Consider the following 17,930-nt stretch of genomic DNA (forward strand, 5'->3'; position numbering starts at 1 on the left):
ATTGACACAAGAACAGAAAATGAAATACTGCATATTCTCACTCATAGGCGGGTGATGAAAAATGAGAACACATGGACACAGGGAGGGGAGTACTAAACACTGGGGTCTTTTGGGGGGAAAGGGGGACGGCCAGCATGCGGGGGAGCTGGGGAGGGATAGCCTGGGGAGAAATGCCAAATGTGGGTGAAGTGGAGAAAGGAAGCAAAACACACTTCTATGTGTGTACCTATGCAACTGTCTTGCATGTTCTGCACAAAATCTAAAATGCAATAAAAAATTTTTAAAAAATAAATAAATAAAACAGCTGACACATATTGAGGGGAAAGAGCAGAAGCAGAAAAGGACAAGGGAGTAATCACATTCCTTCATTTATAAGAGAGGAGCCCTCATCACCCAATCACCCCTTATTAGGCCTCACTAAATTATTCTACTAAATACTTGAAACATTAATTTCTTTACCATATGTCAAATTGCAAAGATTACTCTTAATATTTTTCAGTTTGTGTCAAGTCTACAACAAGTTGTTGTGCAGAAAAAAAGTCACCCAATAGACTTTTTGGATGGCAGTGTGGGTTAACTGTTGCTTTTCCCAATGGCAATAATAAAAAGAGTATTAATAATCATTAAAAAATGGTCTGAGACCTTGAGCCAGAGCTGGTGACTCTACTGGCCTGTCTTCTCATCCCTGCCTTCCCCAACACACACTTTCAGAGTCACAAGGCAGCTGAGGAGAGGAGAGCCCAGGCTTCAAACTCAGCACAGAAGACAGGCCTCTCTGCAATTAGAAGGGAACACTGAATCTGGGAAGTGACCTCAGAGGAGGAAGAATGCAGGTTGGGGGTTAGGGCTCAGATATAAGAAGACTTGGAAGCTCAGGACCAGGAGAAAGAAAAAGCTGTGTGATCCTGGCGACCTAGGTCTCCCTTGGTGACCCTGTGCTCACCAGGGACTAGCAGAGACAGAGGGGGTCTGTGACTTGAAGGGGAAGACGAGTGCAGCCACATACCCCTGGCTCTCATGTAATGTGTGGTCTTCACTAAAATGAGATAGTAATTTGGGGGAAAGAGCAGAAATATCTCACTTTCTTGTGTTTTTTGTTTGTTTTTTGTGTTTTTGTTTGTTTGTTTGTTTGACAAAGGTCTCATTCTGTCACCTAGGCTGGGGTGCAATCATGCAGTCTTTGCAAACTGCGACCTCTATTTCTGGGGCTCAAGTGATTCCCCTTCCTCAACCTCCTGAGTAGCTGGGATTATAGGCACTTGCCACTGCACCCAGTTAATTTTTGTACTTTTAGTAGAGATGGGTTCTCACCATGTTGACCAGGCTGGTCTCAAACTCTTGAGCTCAGGTTTTCCACCTGCGTTGGCCTCCCAAAGTGCTGGGATACAGGCATGAGCCACTACACCTGGCCTCCAAATGAGACGTTTTGATCTGAATTTTTTCCTCCTCCAGTGGTCAGCATAGAACATTTTTTCAACATGTTAGTTACTTCCTAATTACAGGATTGTGACATCAAAGAAAAAGGTGTATGTGAAGCTCTAGTCGTCATATTATACACTGTGAGGTGACTTCTCAGTCATGATCTTACCTAAGAAAGAATTCTGCAAAAAAAGAGAAGAGAAAGAGAAGTCAAAAATGGTGCCATCAGCCCAGGTGATTAGTCATTCTCGGTTGATTGCTCTGTTTCCTTACTGCAGATGTGTTTAGCACTCACTAACCTCTGACTCTGCAGTCTTCTATCTGACACATGGGTTTGCACTCACTCATGATCCTGTTCGGTCTCCTTCCAAATCTATGTAACTGTCATTTTATAAAATGCCGCTTGTGAAAATGCTCTGGATGGGAGATTTTCCTGGGCAGATCTTCACCCCAGGCCTGGGTTCAGGACAGGGAGTGGGCTCTACTGTCAGTGTGGTTGAGCTGCAGGATTGTTTAGAATGGAAACAAATGGATGTACCTCTGCTTTCCTTGGACCAAAATTAAAGAAACTGCACACATAATAGTGTATTAATATCCAGGAAGAGCTGTGGAATCTTAGGCAAAGAATACTGACAACATAAAACCTGCTAAGCTAGACTTCATTACTCATTTGAAGCTAAATCAAGTGAATCAGTGTTGTTTGAGCCTCTAAATAGAATCCATAAAATTCTAAAATCACAAATGAAAGCCAATTCCATCTTTAAATTAAATTTGTAGTAAGTGGTACCCTTGTTTGGAAAACAAACTCTTCTGGAAACTGACTAATACCAAAGCCATGCAGGAGGTGAGAAATAATTACTTACTCATGGGCTGAAATTACAGAGAGAATATAATGTCAAGAATATAAGCGCATCCCTAGCTAATCTTAATTTAAAGTAATCTAATTCTCAGTGCTCATTATTGTAGCTTTGTGATATATTAAGCCATAAAACCTGTTTTGAAAAAAGTTCTTGAATATAATTTGCCAATTAATCTGCTAGTTATTTTATCTTCCCTACAGGAGTCAGGAATAACATTTCCAATATTAGGAGATGTATTTGCAGAGTACTTTCATTCATATAAAAGCACAAGAATGAAGCTAGTTTAATTATCTTATTATTTTATAAAATAATAAATTTAGGCCTCTTCGATTTGTTGATCTAGTAAGATCATATTTTATACTTGACACAGATTATAACTAGATGATAACAGAAAACATTTGGCCTTTGTCCATTATGACAAGACTATTTCTTCATGAAATTAAGGGTGAAGCATTCAAAGAAAGGTAACTTAATAACCTTAGTTTTTCACATTAAAAAATATTACAAACTTCAGCAGTTTTCAGAATTTAATAGTTTGTTACATTTCTTCAGAGTTTAAGAATATTCTAACACCATTGCCAGGATTAATATTCATCTATTTAAATTAGTTCAGTAAATAATTGTTTTTGCTTTCAGATTCCCTATTTAAAATTGATTTTTGTTTTAATATGTTTAATAATTCTAACACAAAAATAACTTCATTTGATGTTTTTATTTATTTAAAAAAGTAATTATTCTCATAATTAGTGGTTAGATTTAATTTAATTAGATTTAAATGAGAAATTGCCACAATGAAAACTTTTGAAAAGTACAACCATACAGCTGGGTGTGGTGGCTCATGTCTGTAATCTCAGCACTTTGGGAGGCCAAGGAGAGTGGATAACCTGAGGTCAGGAGTTCGAGACCAGCCTGACCAATATGCTGAAACCCCATCTCTATTAAAAATTCAAAAATTAGCCTGCTGTGGTGTCAGGCACCTGTAGTCCCAGCTACTTGGGGGGTTGAGACAAGAGAATTGCTTGAATCTGAGGGTCAGAGGTTGCAGTGAGTTTAGATTATGCCAACTGCACTCTAGCCTGGGCAGCAGCAAGACTCCGTTTAAAAAAAAATTACAACCACATCTTACAACTGAAAAGATACACAAAATTAAAAATATGTGAAATATTAAAGTATATCTATGTCTATAAGATTGAGATACACAGTGGTTAAGCACGTTGTCTACTCCTGAAATTTTCTTTTTACAATGAGGTGACTTTAGAAGTTGTATTAGTTTGTTTTCATGCTGCTGATAAAGAAATACCTGATACACCCATCAAATTTCATGAGACTTATTCACTATCACGAGAATAGCACAAGAAAGACTGGTGTTCATGATTCAATAACCTTCTTTTGGGTTTCTTTCACAACATGTGAGATTTCGGGGAGGTACAATCCAAGTTGATATTTGGGTGTGGACAGAACTGAATCATATCACTCAGCCCCTGGCCCCTCCATATCTCATGTTCTTACATCTCAAAACCAATCATGCCTTCCCAACAGTCCCCCAAAGTCTTAACTCATTTCAGCATTAACCCAAAATTCCACAGCTCAAAGTCTTATCTGAGACAAGGCCAGTTTCTTCTGCCTATGAGCCTGTAAAATCAACAGCAAGCTAATTACTTTCTAGATACAATGGAAATACAGGTATTGGGTAAATACGGCCATTCCAAATGGGAAAATTTGGCCAAAACAAAAGTTACAGGGCCCATTCAAGTCCAAAATCCAGTGAGAAAATCAAATTTTAAAGCTCCACAATAAAGTTTTTACTCCAGGTGTCACACTTAGGTCACCCTGATTCAAAAGGTGGGTTTCCATGGTCTTGGGAAGCTCCAACTCTGTGGCTTTTCAGAGTACAGTCTTTCTCCTGGCTGCTTTCATGGGTTTATGTTGAGTGGCTGCAGATTTTCCAGGTGCTTGGTGCAAGCTGTTGGTGGATCTAGCATTCTGGGGCCCAGAGGATGGTGGCTCTCTTCTCACAGCTCCACTGGGCAGTGCCATAGTAGGGACTCTGTGAGGGGGCTTCAACCCCACATTTCCCTTCTGCACTTCCCTTGTAGAGGGCCTGCCCCTGCAACAAATTTTGCCTGAGCATCCAGGCTGTCCACACATCTTCTGAAATTCAGGCAGAGGTTCCCATACCCCAATTCTTGATTTCTGTGCACCTGCATGCTCGACACCAAGTGGTAGCTGCCAAGGCGTGGCCCTTCCACTCTCAGAAGCCACAACCTGAGGTCTACATTGGCCTCTGTCTGCAATGGGTGGGTCAACTGGGACAAAGAGCACCAAATCCCTAGGCTGCACACCACATGGGACCTTGAGCCTTGCCAAAAAAATTACATTTTTCTCCTGGGCCTCTGGGACTGTGAAGGGAGGGGCTGTTGTGAAGGTCTGTGAAATGGCCTGGAGACCCTTTTATCCCATAATATTGTGGATTAGCATTTGGCTTCTTTCTGCTTATATAAATTTATGCAGCTGGCTTGAAATTCCCCATAAAAATGGGGTTTTATTTTCCTTTTTTTTTTTTTTAAAGACAGAGTCTCGCTTTTGTTGCCAGGCTGGAGTGCAATGGCGCAATCTCAGCTCACAACATTTACCTCCCAGGTTCAAGCGATTCTCCTGCCTCAGCCTCCCAAGTAGCTGGGATTACAGGAGCCCACCACCACACCGGGCTAATTTTGTATTTTGTGTACAGATGGGTTTCTCCGTGTTTCCCAGGCTGGTCCTGAACTCCCGACCTCAGGTGATCTGCCTGCCTTGGCCTCCAAAGGTTCTGGGATGACAGGTGTGAGCCACCACACCTGTCTGGAATTTTTCTTTCTACCGCATTCTCAGGCTGCAAATTTTCTGAACTTTTATGCTTTGCTTCCTTTTTAAAACAGAATGCTTCTAACAGGACCCTAGTCATGGTTTAAATGCTTCGTTGCTTTGAAATTATTTCCACCGTAAATAACTTCTCTCTATATCAAAGTTTCACAGATCTCTAGGGCAGGAGCAAAATGCCACCAGTTTCTCTGGTAAAACATAACAAGAGTTACCTTTGTTCCAGTTCCCAACAAGTCTCTCATCTCTATCTGAGACTGCCTCAGCCTGAACCTGATTGTTCATATCACTGTCAGCATCACTTATACAGGACAGAGATACCTATAAATTCCTACGTTTACTTACACTATAGGGGTAAGGGTGAAAGAAAAATTTATGCTTCCCTCCTTATGTTGAGAGAGTGCAGGAAGTGTTTCCAAAGTACATTTCTCTCAGCTCTGGCTTCTCAGATAATGTTATCAAGGTTTTTTCTGGGCCTGGGCTTCACCTGTTGACTGCCATCAGCCTAATACAGAGAACTTGTTTCTCTCTTTGATTTTAACTTTCTTTCTTTCCTTAATTTCCCACCTCAGAACCTTGTCAAAAACTAACCCCTGAGGAAATCTCTGCCCAACAGAAGCTACGTACAGTGATTCAGATCCACTGGTCCAGGTAGCTTACATCCTGGAGCCAAAATATGGTACAGCAGCCACCAGATCCCACCCTGAGGCTGGTGACCTGGTAGCTATGGGAGCAGAAAATGAAGGCTCAGTACAATTTCCTAAAGATGAAAAAAAATATTGGGGGGGAAGGCGCAAGAGAGAGCGCTAGAGGAAAAAGGAGGGAGGGGGTGGGGAAGAGGGAATCTTATATTACATGACAGGGGCCACGCGGCCTGGGGTGTCAGTGTGGAGGAGACTGAGTATTCTGCCTTGTAAATACTGTTATTTGTATATACTGTAAATGATTATGTCGGTGGGCACTAACTGAACCTGGGGAAACTGGGAACAACCTCAAAACCAAAACCAGCCACAGCACAAGCAGTGGCCACAGGCCACTGCAGAAGAAATTCAACTTGCACAGTTGATTTCAGACCATAATGATGCGACTTTGAGGAAAAGGTGAAAAGATTGATATTATGGGCAAGAACCAGGATGAATGTGTAATTGCTTTGCACAACTGCAAAGCAGATGTCAACAGAGCCATCAATGTTCTTCTGGAAGGAAACCCAGACACGCATTCCTGGGAGATGGTCGGGAAGAAGAAGGGAGTCTCAGGCCAGAAGGACGGCAGCCAGATGGAATACAATGAGGAAGGCAAAGAAAATAGAGACCGGAACAGAGACTATAGTCAGCTACGTGGTGGGCCACCAAGATGGGGGAGAGGTGCCAGCCATGGATGAGAGTGTATGCATGGGGCGTTATCAAAACCAGCTGTGGTTTGAGGTCAGGAAAATGGATTGGATGGCACCAACAGTGGAGGGCCTTCTGGAAGAGGAACGGAAACAGGAAGAAGGGGCCGTGGCCAAGGCAGAGGTGGCTCTGGTAGGCGAGGAGAAAGTTTTTCTGCTCAAGGAATGGGAACTTTTAACCCAGCTGATTATGCAGAGCCAGCCAATACTCATGATAACTATGGCAATAGTAGCAGCAATACATAGAACAACACTGGCCACTTTGAACCAGATGATGAGATGAGACTTGATTTCATTGGGGTTGAGGGGTCAAATTATCCCCGAAAATTTCAGACTGCTCCTGGTGCATGGAGGACTGCAACAGAGGAATGGGGGACTGAAGATTGGAATGAAGATCTTTCTGAGACCAAGATCTTCACTGCCTCTAATGTGTCTTCAGTGCCTCTGCCTGTGGAGAATGTGACAATCACTGCTGGTCAGAGAATTGACCTTGCTGTTCTTCTCGGGAAGACACCATCTACAATGGAGAATGATTCATCTAATCTGGATCCATCTCAGGCTCCTTCTCTGGCCCAGCCTCTGGTGTTCAGCAACTCAAAGCAGACTCCACAACACAGCCGGCTTCAGGGAACACATTTTCTCATCACAGTATGGTGAGCCTGCTGGGGAAAGGATTTGGTGATGGTGAATGAAGCTAAAGGTGGCAGTACTACGGGCTCCCAGTTCTTGGAGCAATTCAAGACTGCTCAAGCCCTGGCTCAGTTGGCAGTTCAGCATTCTTAGACTGGAAGCACCACCACCTCCTCTTGGTACATGGGCTTGATGACACAATCCCCATCATTGGTGTAGTATGATTTGAAGAACCCAAATGATTCAACAGTGCACAGCCCCTTTATAAAGCGCCAGGCTTTTACCCCATCTTCAACCATGATGGAGGCGTTCCTTCAGGAGAAGTCACCTGCAGTGGCTACCTCCACAGCTGCACCTCCACCTCAGTCTTCTCCTCTGCCAAGGAAATCCACATCGGCTCCATCGATGTCACCTAGATCTTCAGACAACCAGTCCTCTAGCCCTAGCCAGCTCAGAAAAAGCTGAAACAGCAGGAGAAAAAAGCCTCCTTGACTTCAAAGATTCCTGCTCTGGCTGTGGAGATGCCTGGCTCAGCAGCTATCTCAGGGCTAAACCTGCAGTTTGGGGCATTGCAGTTTGGGTCAGAGCCAGTCCTTTCTGATTATGAGTCCACCGCTACCACGAGCGCCTCTTCAAGCCAGCTCCAGTAGCCTATATACCAGCACGGCCAGCGAATCTTCATCTACAATTTGATCTAACCAGAGTCAGGAGTCGTTATCAGAGTGGCCCAATTCAGTCGACAACCTATACCTCCCAAAATAATGCTCAGGGCCCTCTTTATGAACAGAGATCCACACAGACTCGGTGGTACCCCAGCTCCATCTCTTCATCACCCCAAAAGGACCTGACTCAGGCAAAGAATGGCTTCAGTTCTGTGCAGGCCACACAATTACGGACCACTCAATCTGTTGAAGGTGCTACAAGCTCTGCAGTAAAATCTGATTTACCCTCCACTTCTAGCATCCCCGCTCTCAATGAAATGGTATCTGCACCTTCCTTAGTGACAACAACCAATCTGCACTCATCCTCCTTGGGTGGCTTGAGCCACAGTGAGGAGATTCGAAATACTAACACCACACAACACAGCAGCACATTATCTACGCAGCAGAATACCCTTTCGTCATCAACATCTTCTGGGCACACTTCAACATCCACTCTTTTGCACACAAGCATGGAGAGTGAAACGAATCTCTATTCTTCCTCCAGCACTTTTTCCACCACATCCAGCACAGTCTCTGCACCTCCCCCAGTGGTCAGTGTCTCCTCCACTCTCAATAGTGGCAGTAGTCTGGGTCTCAGCCTAGGCTGCAACTCCCCTGTCACAGCCTCGACTCGAAGTTCAGTTGCCACGACTTCAGGAAAAGCTCCTCCCAGCCTCCCTCCTGGGGTCCCACCGTTGTTGCCTAATCCGTGTATTGTGGCTCCAGGGCTGTTACATGCCTATCCGCCACAAGTATATGGTTATGATGACTTGCAGATGCTTCAAACAAGATTTCCATTGTATTACTACAGCATCCTATTTCCCACACTCACTACTCCGCTGACTGGGGGGGATGGTAGCCTGGCCGGCAACCCTTATTCTGGTGACCTCACAAAGTTCGGCCTTTGGGATGCCTCCTCCCCAGCCCCGGCCACAACCTTGGCCCAACCCCAACAGAACCAGACGCAGAATCACCACACCACGCAGGAGACATTCCTGAAGTGTGGCTTTTCAAAAAATTGTAATTCTTCCTATCAATAAGCATGTAATGTTTTTCCATTCGCTTATGTCAGCTCTGATTTCCTTGGATAGTGGTTTATAGTTCTCCTTGTGGAGACCTTTCACTTCCCCTGTTAGTTACATTCCTTGGTATTTCATTCTTTTTGTGGCAATTGTGAATGAGAGGTCATTCATGATTTTGCCCTTGGCTTAACGGTTTTTGGTGTATAAAAATGTTAGGGCTAGTGATTTTTGCATATTTATTTTGTATTTTGAGACTTTGACAAAGATGTTTATCAGCTTAGGAAGCTTTGGGGCTGAGCCGATATGGGTTTCCTAGATATGAAATTATGTCACCTGCTATCAACTGTAGTTGAACTTCCTCTCTTCTGATTTGAATGTCTTTTATTTCTTTCTCTTACCTGATTGCTCTGGCCAGTACTTCCAATACTGGCTTAAATAGGAGTTGTGAGAGAGGGCATCCTTGTCTTATGCTGATTTTAGAGAAAAATCCTTTCAACTTTTGCCTTTTCAGCATGATGTTGTCTGTGGTTTCGTCATATATGGTTCTTATTATCTTGAGGGATGTTTTTTCAATTCCTAGTTTATTGAGAGTTTTTAACCTGAATGCATGTTGAATTATGTTGAAAGATTTTTCTGCATCTATTCACAGAAGTCATGTGGTTTTGATCTTTAGTTCTGTTTATATGATGAATCATATTGATTTGTATATGTTAAATTAACCTCACATCCCATGGATGAAGCCTACTTAACTGTGATGAATAATCATTTTGATGTGCTGCTGGATGAAGTTTGCCACTATTTTGTTAAAAATGTTTGCATCAATGTTCATCAAGAATATTGGCCTGAAGTTTTCTTTATCTCTTGTGTCTCTGCAAGGTTTTGGTACCAGGATGATGTGGTCTTATAAAAAGCATTAGGGAGAAAATCCTCTGTTTTAATTTTTTGAAATAGGTTTAGTAGGAATTGTACCAGTTATTCTTTGTAAATCTGATAGTATTCAGCTGCTAATCGTTGGTTCTGGGCTTTTTGCGGTTGGTAGGACATTTGTTACTGCCTCAATTTTAGAGCCTGTTATTTGTGTTTTCAGGGATTCAATTTATTCATGGTTTAGTCTTGGAGGATGTATGTATTCAGAAATTTACCCATTTCTACTAGATTTTTTAGCTTACGAGCATAGAGTTGTTTATAGTATTTTCTGATGGTTATTTTTATTTCTGTGAATTCAGTGGTCACATTTACTATTTCTGATTGTGTTTATTTAAATTTTTTATCTTTTCTTCCTTATTAGTATATCTGGTTGTCTTTCCATATAATTAGTTTCTAAGAAAAAACCAGCTTCTGAATTTGTTGATCTTTTGAATTATTGGTTATATTTCTATCTCCTTCAGTTCAGCTCTGATTTCGGTGAATTCTTTTCTTCTACTAGCTGTAGAATTTCTTTGCTCTTATTTCTGTCGTTATTTTAGTTGTGATGTTAAGTTGTCAACTTGACTTTCTGGCTTTTGAATGTGGGCATTTAGTGCTATAAATTTTTCTCCTAGCACTGCTTTAGCTGTGTCCTAGAGCTTCTGGTATGTTTTGTCTTTGTTTTCACTGGTTTCAAAGAATTTCTTAATACTTGCATTAATTTCATTATTAACCTAACAGTCATTCAGGAGCTGGTTATTCAGTTTCTGCTTAATTTTATGGTTTTTAGTAAATTTCTTTATTTTCTGCTCTAATTTGTGCTGTTGTCTGAGACACTGTTTATTATGATTTTAGTTCTGAAGAATGTTTCACTTCAGACTATGTGACAGATTTCAGAAGTAGTGCCATGTGGTGATGAGAAGAATGTACATTCTGCTGTTTTTGGGTGGAGAGTTCTGTAAATATTCATCACATCCATTTGATCCAAAGCTAGGTTCATATCCTGAATATCTTTGTTAATTTTCTGTCTCAATAATCTGTCTAATATTGTCAGTGGGGTGTTAAAGTCTGCCACTCTTATTGTGTAGCGGTGATCTAGGTCTCTTTAAAGATCTCCAGAAATTTATTACATGAACCTGGGTACTCTTGTGTTGGGTGCACATATATTTAGAATAGTAAGGTCTTGTTGAATTGAATCCTTTGCCATTATCTGATTACTCTGTTTGTCTTTTTTGTTTCTTTGTTTGTTTGTTTTGTTTATTTTTGTGTTGGTTTAAAGTCTATTTTGGGGGCTTGGCACAGTGGCTCACACCTGAAATCCCAGCATTTTGGGAGGCTGAGGCAGGTGGATCATGAGGTCAAAAGATCGAGACCATCCTGGTCAACATGGTGAAACCCCGTCTCTACTAAAAATAAAAAAATTAGCTGGGCATGGTGTCATGTGCCTGTAATCCCAGCTACTCAGGAGGCTGAGGCAGGAGAATTGCCTGAACCCAGGAGGCAGAGGTTGCAGTAAGCCAAGATCACACCATTGCACTCCAGCCTGTGTAACAAGAGTGAAACTCAGTCTAAAAAAAAAAAGTCTAGTTTGTTGGAAACTAGGATTGCAACCCTTACTTTTTCTGTTTTTCATTTGTTTGGTAAAGTTTTCTCCATCCCTCTATTTTGAGCCTATATGTGTCACTTCATGTGAGATGGGTGTCTTGAAGACAGCATACCAATGGGTCTTGGTTTTTTATTTACTTGCCACTCTGTGTGCATTAATTGTGGCATTTAGTCCACTTACATTATTGTTATATGTAGATTTGATTTTGTTATCTTATGCTAGCTGGTTACTTTGCAAACTTGTTCATGTAGCTAATTGATAGTGTCAATGGTCCGTGTACTTCAGTGTGTTTTTGTAGTGGCTGGTAATAAGTTTTCATTTCAACTTTGGAGAATCTGATAATTATATGTCTTTGGTATGATCTTTTCATGGAGTATCTTACTAGAGTTCTCTGCATTTTATGGATGTTAATGTTGGCCTGTATAACAAGGTTAGAAAGTTCTCATGGATGATTTACTTAAATATCTTTTCCAAATTGGTTTTGTGATGCAGTTTTGCTTTTGTTTCCCAGGCTGGAGTGCAACGGCATGATCTCATGTCATCACACCCTCTGTGTCTCATGGTCAAGCAATTCTCCTGCCTCAGCCTCTCGAGTAGCTGAGATTATGGGCATGCACCACCATGCCCAGCTAATTTTGTATTGTTAGTAAAAATGGGGTTTCTCCACGTTGGTCAGGTTGGTCTCAAACTCCCAAACTCAGGTGATCTGCCCACCTCAGCTTCCCAAAGTACTGGGATTACAGGCATGAGCCACTATGCCAAGCCTCTCACTAACTATTTAAGGTATACTAATCAGTTATAGATTTGGTCTTTTTACATAATCCCATATTTCTCAAAGATTTTGCTTATTTCTTTTATTCTTTTTTTCTATTGTTGTCTGCCTGTCTTATTTCAGAAACACAGTCATCAAGCTCTGATATTCTTTCCTCTGCTTGGTCTATTCTGCTATTAATACTTGTGATTGCATTATGAAATTATTGCATTGTGTTTTTCAGCACTATCAGGTTGGTTAAGTTCTTTTCTATTCTGGCTAATTTGTTTATCAGCTCCTGAAATATCATATATATTGTAATCTTTAACTGTCTTGCATCGAGTTAGAACATGTTCCTTTAAGTCAGTGAAGTTAACTTTTATCCACATACAGGAATCTACTTCTGTTATTTCAGTCATCTCAAATAAGTCATCTCAGCCTTATTCTGAAAGCTTGCTGGAAATGTGGTCATTTTGGAGAAAGAGGGCACTGTGATTTTTGAGTTTTAGAATACTTGAACTAACTATTTCTCACATGTGTGTGCTTATCTACCTTTAATCTTTGAGGTTGCTGACCTTTGAGTTGTTTTTTTGTTTGTTTCCCTTTTTTGTTTATTTGTTTGTTTGGCTATTTTGTGTAGGGCTATTACAGTGTGTAGGGCTTCTACTCCAGTCTCCAGTCACCTCAAATTTCCCAGTAACTGGAAGTATCACCAGTGAAGTCTGTAAAACAAGAAATATAGGAGCCCACCACTTTGGGAGCTCCATCCCAGGAGAGGTGCAGGAGGCCTGCTACTGGTTTAAACACACCTTTAGAAGGTACCTGGAGACTCTGGTTGGTAGTTCTTACACAGCAAAGAGGAACAGGATTGGAGACCCACTTAAAGAAGCCATCTAGCTTCACTTTCATAGATCAGCCATGCTGTGCTGGTACCATTTCTACCCCTCATCAGGTTGGGCTCTCCATAGCCAAAAGACTGAAAGAGCTAAGGTGCTGAAACAGCATAGATGGTAGCCCACTCTTTCTCTAGGAACTCTCAGAAAGTTTTTAAACCTCTGTTGGCCAGAAAACATCTGGCCCATCCAGAGATGAGGAGCATATCAGGGTCCCAATTAAAGAAGCAGGCTGATTACATTATGTTGGAGCCACTGTGCTGTGCTGGGGTACCCTTTCTGATCCTGAATGATTTGGATTCTCCTAAGCCGACAGGCTGGAATGGCTGAGTACAAACAGCAAATGGGGGGGGGGCTCACTCCTTCCACTGGGCACTGCATCCAGGAAGAAATCAAAACTCTGCTGGAGAATATGAAAGGGGCTGTCCAGAGGCTCTGGCAGAAGGCCCCACCATTAGATAAAAAATGCCTCAGGGTCCCACTTCAAGAAGCAGTCTGGCCACATTTTGGTAGAGCCACAGTGCTGTGTTGAGGGTTCACTCCATCTGCCGTCAATTTTATTTGGACTCTCCTAAGTCCAGGCTGGAATGGCTGAGTCATTCAAATAGCAAACATGGCAGCCTTCCCTGCCTCCGAGAACTCTGTTTCGTCTCAAGTAGCTGCAACACTGTTGCTGGGGGCTGGCTGGAATTCCAAGCCAATGAGTCTTATCATGTAGGGCATCACGGAAATGGGGCCCACAGACTGACGCTGCTCAGGCCCATGGATTCAGCTTCCTCTCTAGGGGTGTTTACAGAGGTCCAACCTCCCACCTTGTCTGAGTTGCAGTCATCTTTTCCAGAGATCCCGGAGCCAAAGCACGTGAAGCTCCTGAGATCCTGTTTGTGTCTGAGCAGTTGTTTTGCCAAGACCATGTAGCTGTGTGTGTCAGACCAAAGGCCCTGGTGGAATGGGTTCATAAGAAAATCTCCTGAACTGAGGTTGCAGAGATCCATGGGAGAAGTGTGGCTTCCCAGAGTCACACATTTGCTCACCACTTCCCTGGACAGGGCAGGTTCCCTTGGGTTTGTGTTACTTCTGGGTGAGCGGTTACCATGGCTTGCTTTTCCCCATTCTTCATTAGTCCCAATGCAAATGCCTGGGTGTTTCAGTTGAAGGTGTTGTATTTACTTTCCCCCTTTGTTTCTTTCCATGAGAGCCACACACCATAGCTACTTTTAGTCAGCCCTCTTGGCACCATTACCTGCTACAATCTTTTGGTAGACGGTTTTATCCTGTAGGCTGTCTCTGGCCCTAGATGACTGTAGGAGGACCAGCCTGCACCAAAAACTACGTGCATTTCAGAGAGCAAGAAAGAGAAAAAATAAAAGGTCAAAGTGACTCACACAGCTGTGTCAGCTCCATCTGAGGAGTCTTCCCAAAGTCCCATCGATACTTCTGATTATTTATGCCCAGTTGTCTTAAAGGTCCTCTAGTCATTGTTAGCTTCAATAGTGGTCAGGAGCTATAACTTTTGTGTTTGGTAAGTTGCTGTTTGCATAAAAGTGAGTCTGTTTTGAAGGAGATAAGTAAAATAAGAAATGTGGCAATGACCACTGCTCTTTTTCTACACTAAATTTAAAGATAAACAGGAGAAGGTGGAGTTTTCTCAGATAAAGTGGGTGTTGATTTCCCAAACAAAAATTCTTTTGGTGTTTATTACCTTTCAGACCCAATGAGGAAAAGTCTTGGTTGTGATAAAAACGTCGTTTATGAACAAAGGTTAGTGAAGATTAACTGAACCCTTTCTTTGACTATGCCAACCTTGACTTTTTAATTTTTGAAACGGAGTTTCGCTCTTGTTACCCAGGCTGGAGTGCAATGGCATGATCTTTGCTCACCGCAACCTCTGCCTCCTGGGTTCAGGCGATTCTCCTGCCTCAGCATCCCGAGTAGCTGGGATCACAGGCATGTGTCACCATGCCCAGCTAATTTTTTGTATTTTTAGTAGAGACGGGGTTTCACCATGTTGATCAAGTTGTTCTGGATCTCTTGACCTCTTTATCCACCCACCTCAGCCTCCCAAAGTGCTGGGATTACAGGCGTGAGCCACCGTGCCGAGCCCCCAACCTTGACTTATTACCTGGCTTGTGGTTTAAGAAGCTCATTTTCAGAAATTCTGTTAAGACTTAGCATATTCCACATATCCTCTACATCCACTCATATTGAGATTCCCCTTTCTTGATATTTAAGTCCTCAGCCAGCCTGTAACCAGAATGCTGTTAGAAAAAATTTCTCTTCCTTTGATATTTTGGCGAATGTTTTTCAGTGATTTCTTATCCACTGATTTATTCCACTTATTGAGTACAAATCCTGAGTTGTCGGTGTTCAGAGTTATGATCAGTTTCTGAGCCCTATTACAATGGCCATAACAACTACTGCAATTGTATTAAAGTCTTCCTTCCCAATGTTTAACAAATGTCAGAATTTTGTATTTGATAGTTGGCCAACAAAATGTTTGTGTATAAAAACAGTTTTAAGTTCTCCTCAGAAAATGATGTGAAACAGCGTGTAGTTGCATAGTTGCATCTGCCTGACCCTTGTGTGTCCAGAAAAGGATGTTTTTTATTCAAATGGGATGAGAGTGAAAGATATAGAAAAGTGGACTTGTAGAAATTATGGTCCCTATAGACAATGTGTAGAAGCAGAATCTGTCAATTTTGATATAAAAAAATCAGGTAATTTTTATTTAAATGTAGTAACCCTCATAAAAATAATTCAATTTAATTAAAAATTAGAGCAGATTAATTTGAATTTATTATATTTTTGTAGAATATAAATTCATGAAGTTAAAATTTCCTATCTAAGTTTGCTCTGGAAAACACATCCTCAAATAAATAAAATCTGTTTTATTTGATTGTTTCATTTTATCTGTTTATTAAATCCATAACAAAATTATTTTGTGTGGTTCAAGTTCTTTAATATAACTTAGTATGGTCAAAATGGAAGGGTGAAAATTGCAAGACCAATCTAACATTTGTCATCCTAAATAGTCTTTCTTAAAGTCATAAGAATGCATTTTAAACTAATTCAGCAACTAGGTATTTAAGTGCATGTTTTAGCTTATGCTGAAGTGTCAGATACCACCCCCCCTAATTTGCAGTAGAGTAACAGCATATTTTATCACACATAACAGTGCTGCTGGGTGACCAGATTGAAAAGGCCCCTCCTCTCCATGTAGTCATTCAGGAACTCAGAGTTCTTTCATTATTTTTCTTCACCATTCATGACTCTAAAATATAGACTTGATTTGATATGATTTGATTTGATAATGGAAAGCATGGTAAGTCCACTGGATTCCATAAAGATGAGCACATTGCTAAACTTTGGTTGTGAAGTGGATTTTTTGGTCCGAGCAAGGCTGAGTGTAATACCATGTTGGTGGATAAAGGATTCTGTGTGTCCATGGATGGCAGTTTTGGCAGAAGAATTTTATGCAAGGAAAACAAATTTATATCCATGGTAAGAGCCTACTCCATTGAGTACAAACTATTTCCCCTTATATTATGCAAATTATTAAGTGTAATAAATGTACTATCAGGCACCTGGAGAATCACTGCAGATAGGACATCATATCAAAAACTCGATGTTGATCTGTGGTGCTGTGAGATTGAACACTCAGAGTTGGCTGTATCGAGACTGGGCTTTTGGATTCCAAGTTCATGTTGCTCAGGCTGTGCATTGCTTCTATTTCTGCTACTATGTTCACCTTGTTCATAAGTCCATGAGGTGATGACGGGAGTGGGGAGGAAAATAAGAAAAATCAATACCCATAGAACAAGTCATTCTGTCCACGTTATTATCAACATCCTACTCTGACGCGGTCACCCCATGGTGGGCATTCACATGGAACATACATATTTTTATGTAATTTACCCAGTGAAAGGTATTTCTCCACAAAATTCCTTCCATTTTCTTCATGAATTCTGTAATTAAGTTTTCTGCATGTTGCTGACCATCTAACCAATTCATAAGCCACAGATGTGTTGAAGGAGTGGGGATTATATGATCTAAAATTCTTGGTCTTAAGCAGTCACTGCCTCAGCCCTTCAGTAGCTGAGACTCCGTGTGCACGACACAATGCTCAGCGAATTTTGTGCTATTTCTGTTAGAGATGGGATTTGGCTGTGTTTTCCTGGATGGTCTCACTGTACCTGCCTCAAGAGTTTTCCCAGCTTGGCCTGCAAAGGGCTGGCAATAAAGGCATAAACCACCGTAGTCGGCACCTATAATTTGATATTTTAAACAGTATGTAGTGAAAGCTATCCCTAAGTTATCTAGGGAAGAAAAGGTCACGATCACAGTGTAAAACTGTACAGATATAATGCGTACACATATGTTCATACATGCTTGCGTTTGTGTGTTGGTGTGTTTTCTGAGAAAGTACTTCATTGCTACCAGGCTAGGATAGCATTCATGGTCTTCTGGTGATGTCGGATTTTGAACTTCCAGGATTCATGGAACAAGAGTCCTAACTGATTCACAAGAGGGTGAATGTTGTGAAACACGATTAAGTAACAAGCACTGTGGAAGAAACAACTGGCCATGGACAACAGTGAGTGTTCACACCGTCTTATCTGTGAAAGGCTTTGCTCAGAGCACGCTTTGTATTCACTTCATTCTATGGTGACGCATATTGCTACTCTGAGTTGGTGAGAGATTGAAGCTGTGGTCCACTGTGAAACCCTGAAGACTGGCCTTCTGTCTGAGGTAGCTCCTGCCTCTATCCGTACCTGTGCCGCACACCAATGGAGACTCTTCTCTCTGGATAAATAGAAGTTCCCAATGATCCGACTATCATTCCCAGGGGCTCTGGTTGAATTGTTTTTGGAACCGTCTTGGAGGATGTCCTGC

At 41.6% G+C, this 17,930-nt stretch overlaps 1 pseudogene; it reads left to right on the forward strand.

Annotated features, from left to right (window-relative positions):
• The first annotated feature begins 6,014 nt into the window (after positions 1 to 6,014).
• LOC128930786 (ubiquitin-associated protein 2-like) lies at positions 6,015 to 17,706 on the forward strand (annotated as a pseudogene).
• The last annotated feature ends 224 nt before the right edge of the window (positions 17,707 to 17,930 follow it).

Source organism: Callithrix jacchus, chromosome Y (assembly GCF_049354715.1).
Source record: "Callithrix jacchus isolate 240 chromosome Y, calJac240_pri, whole genome shotgun sequence".
NCBI lineage: Eukaryota > Metazoa > Chordata > Mammalia > Primates > Cebidae > Callithrix > Callithrix jacchus.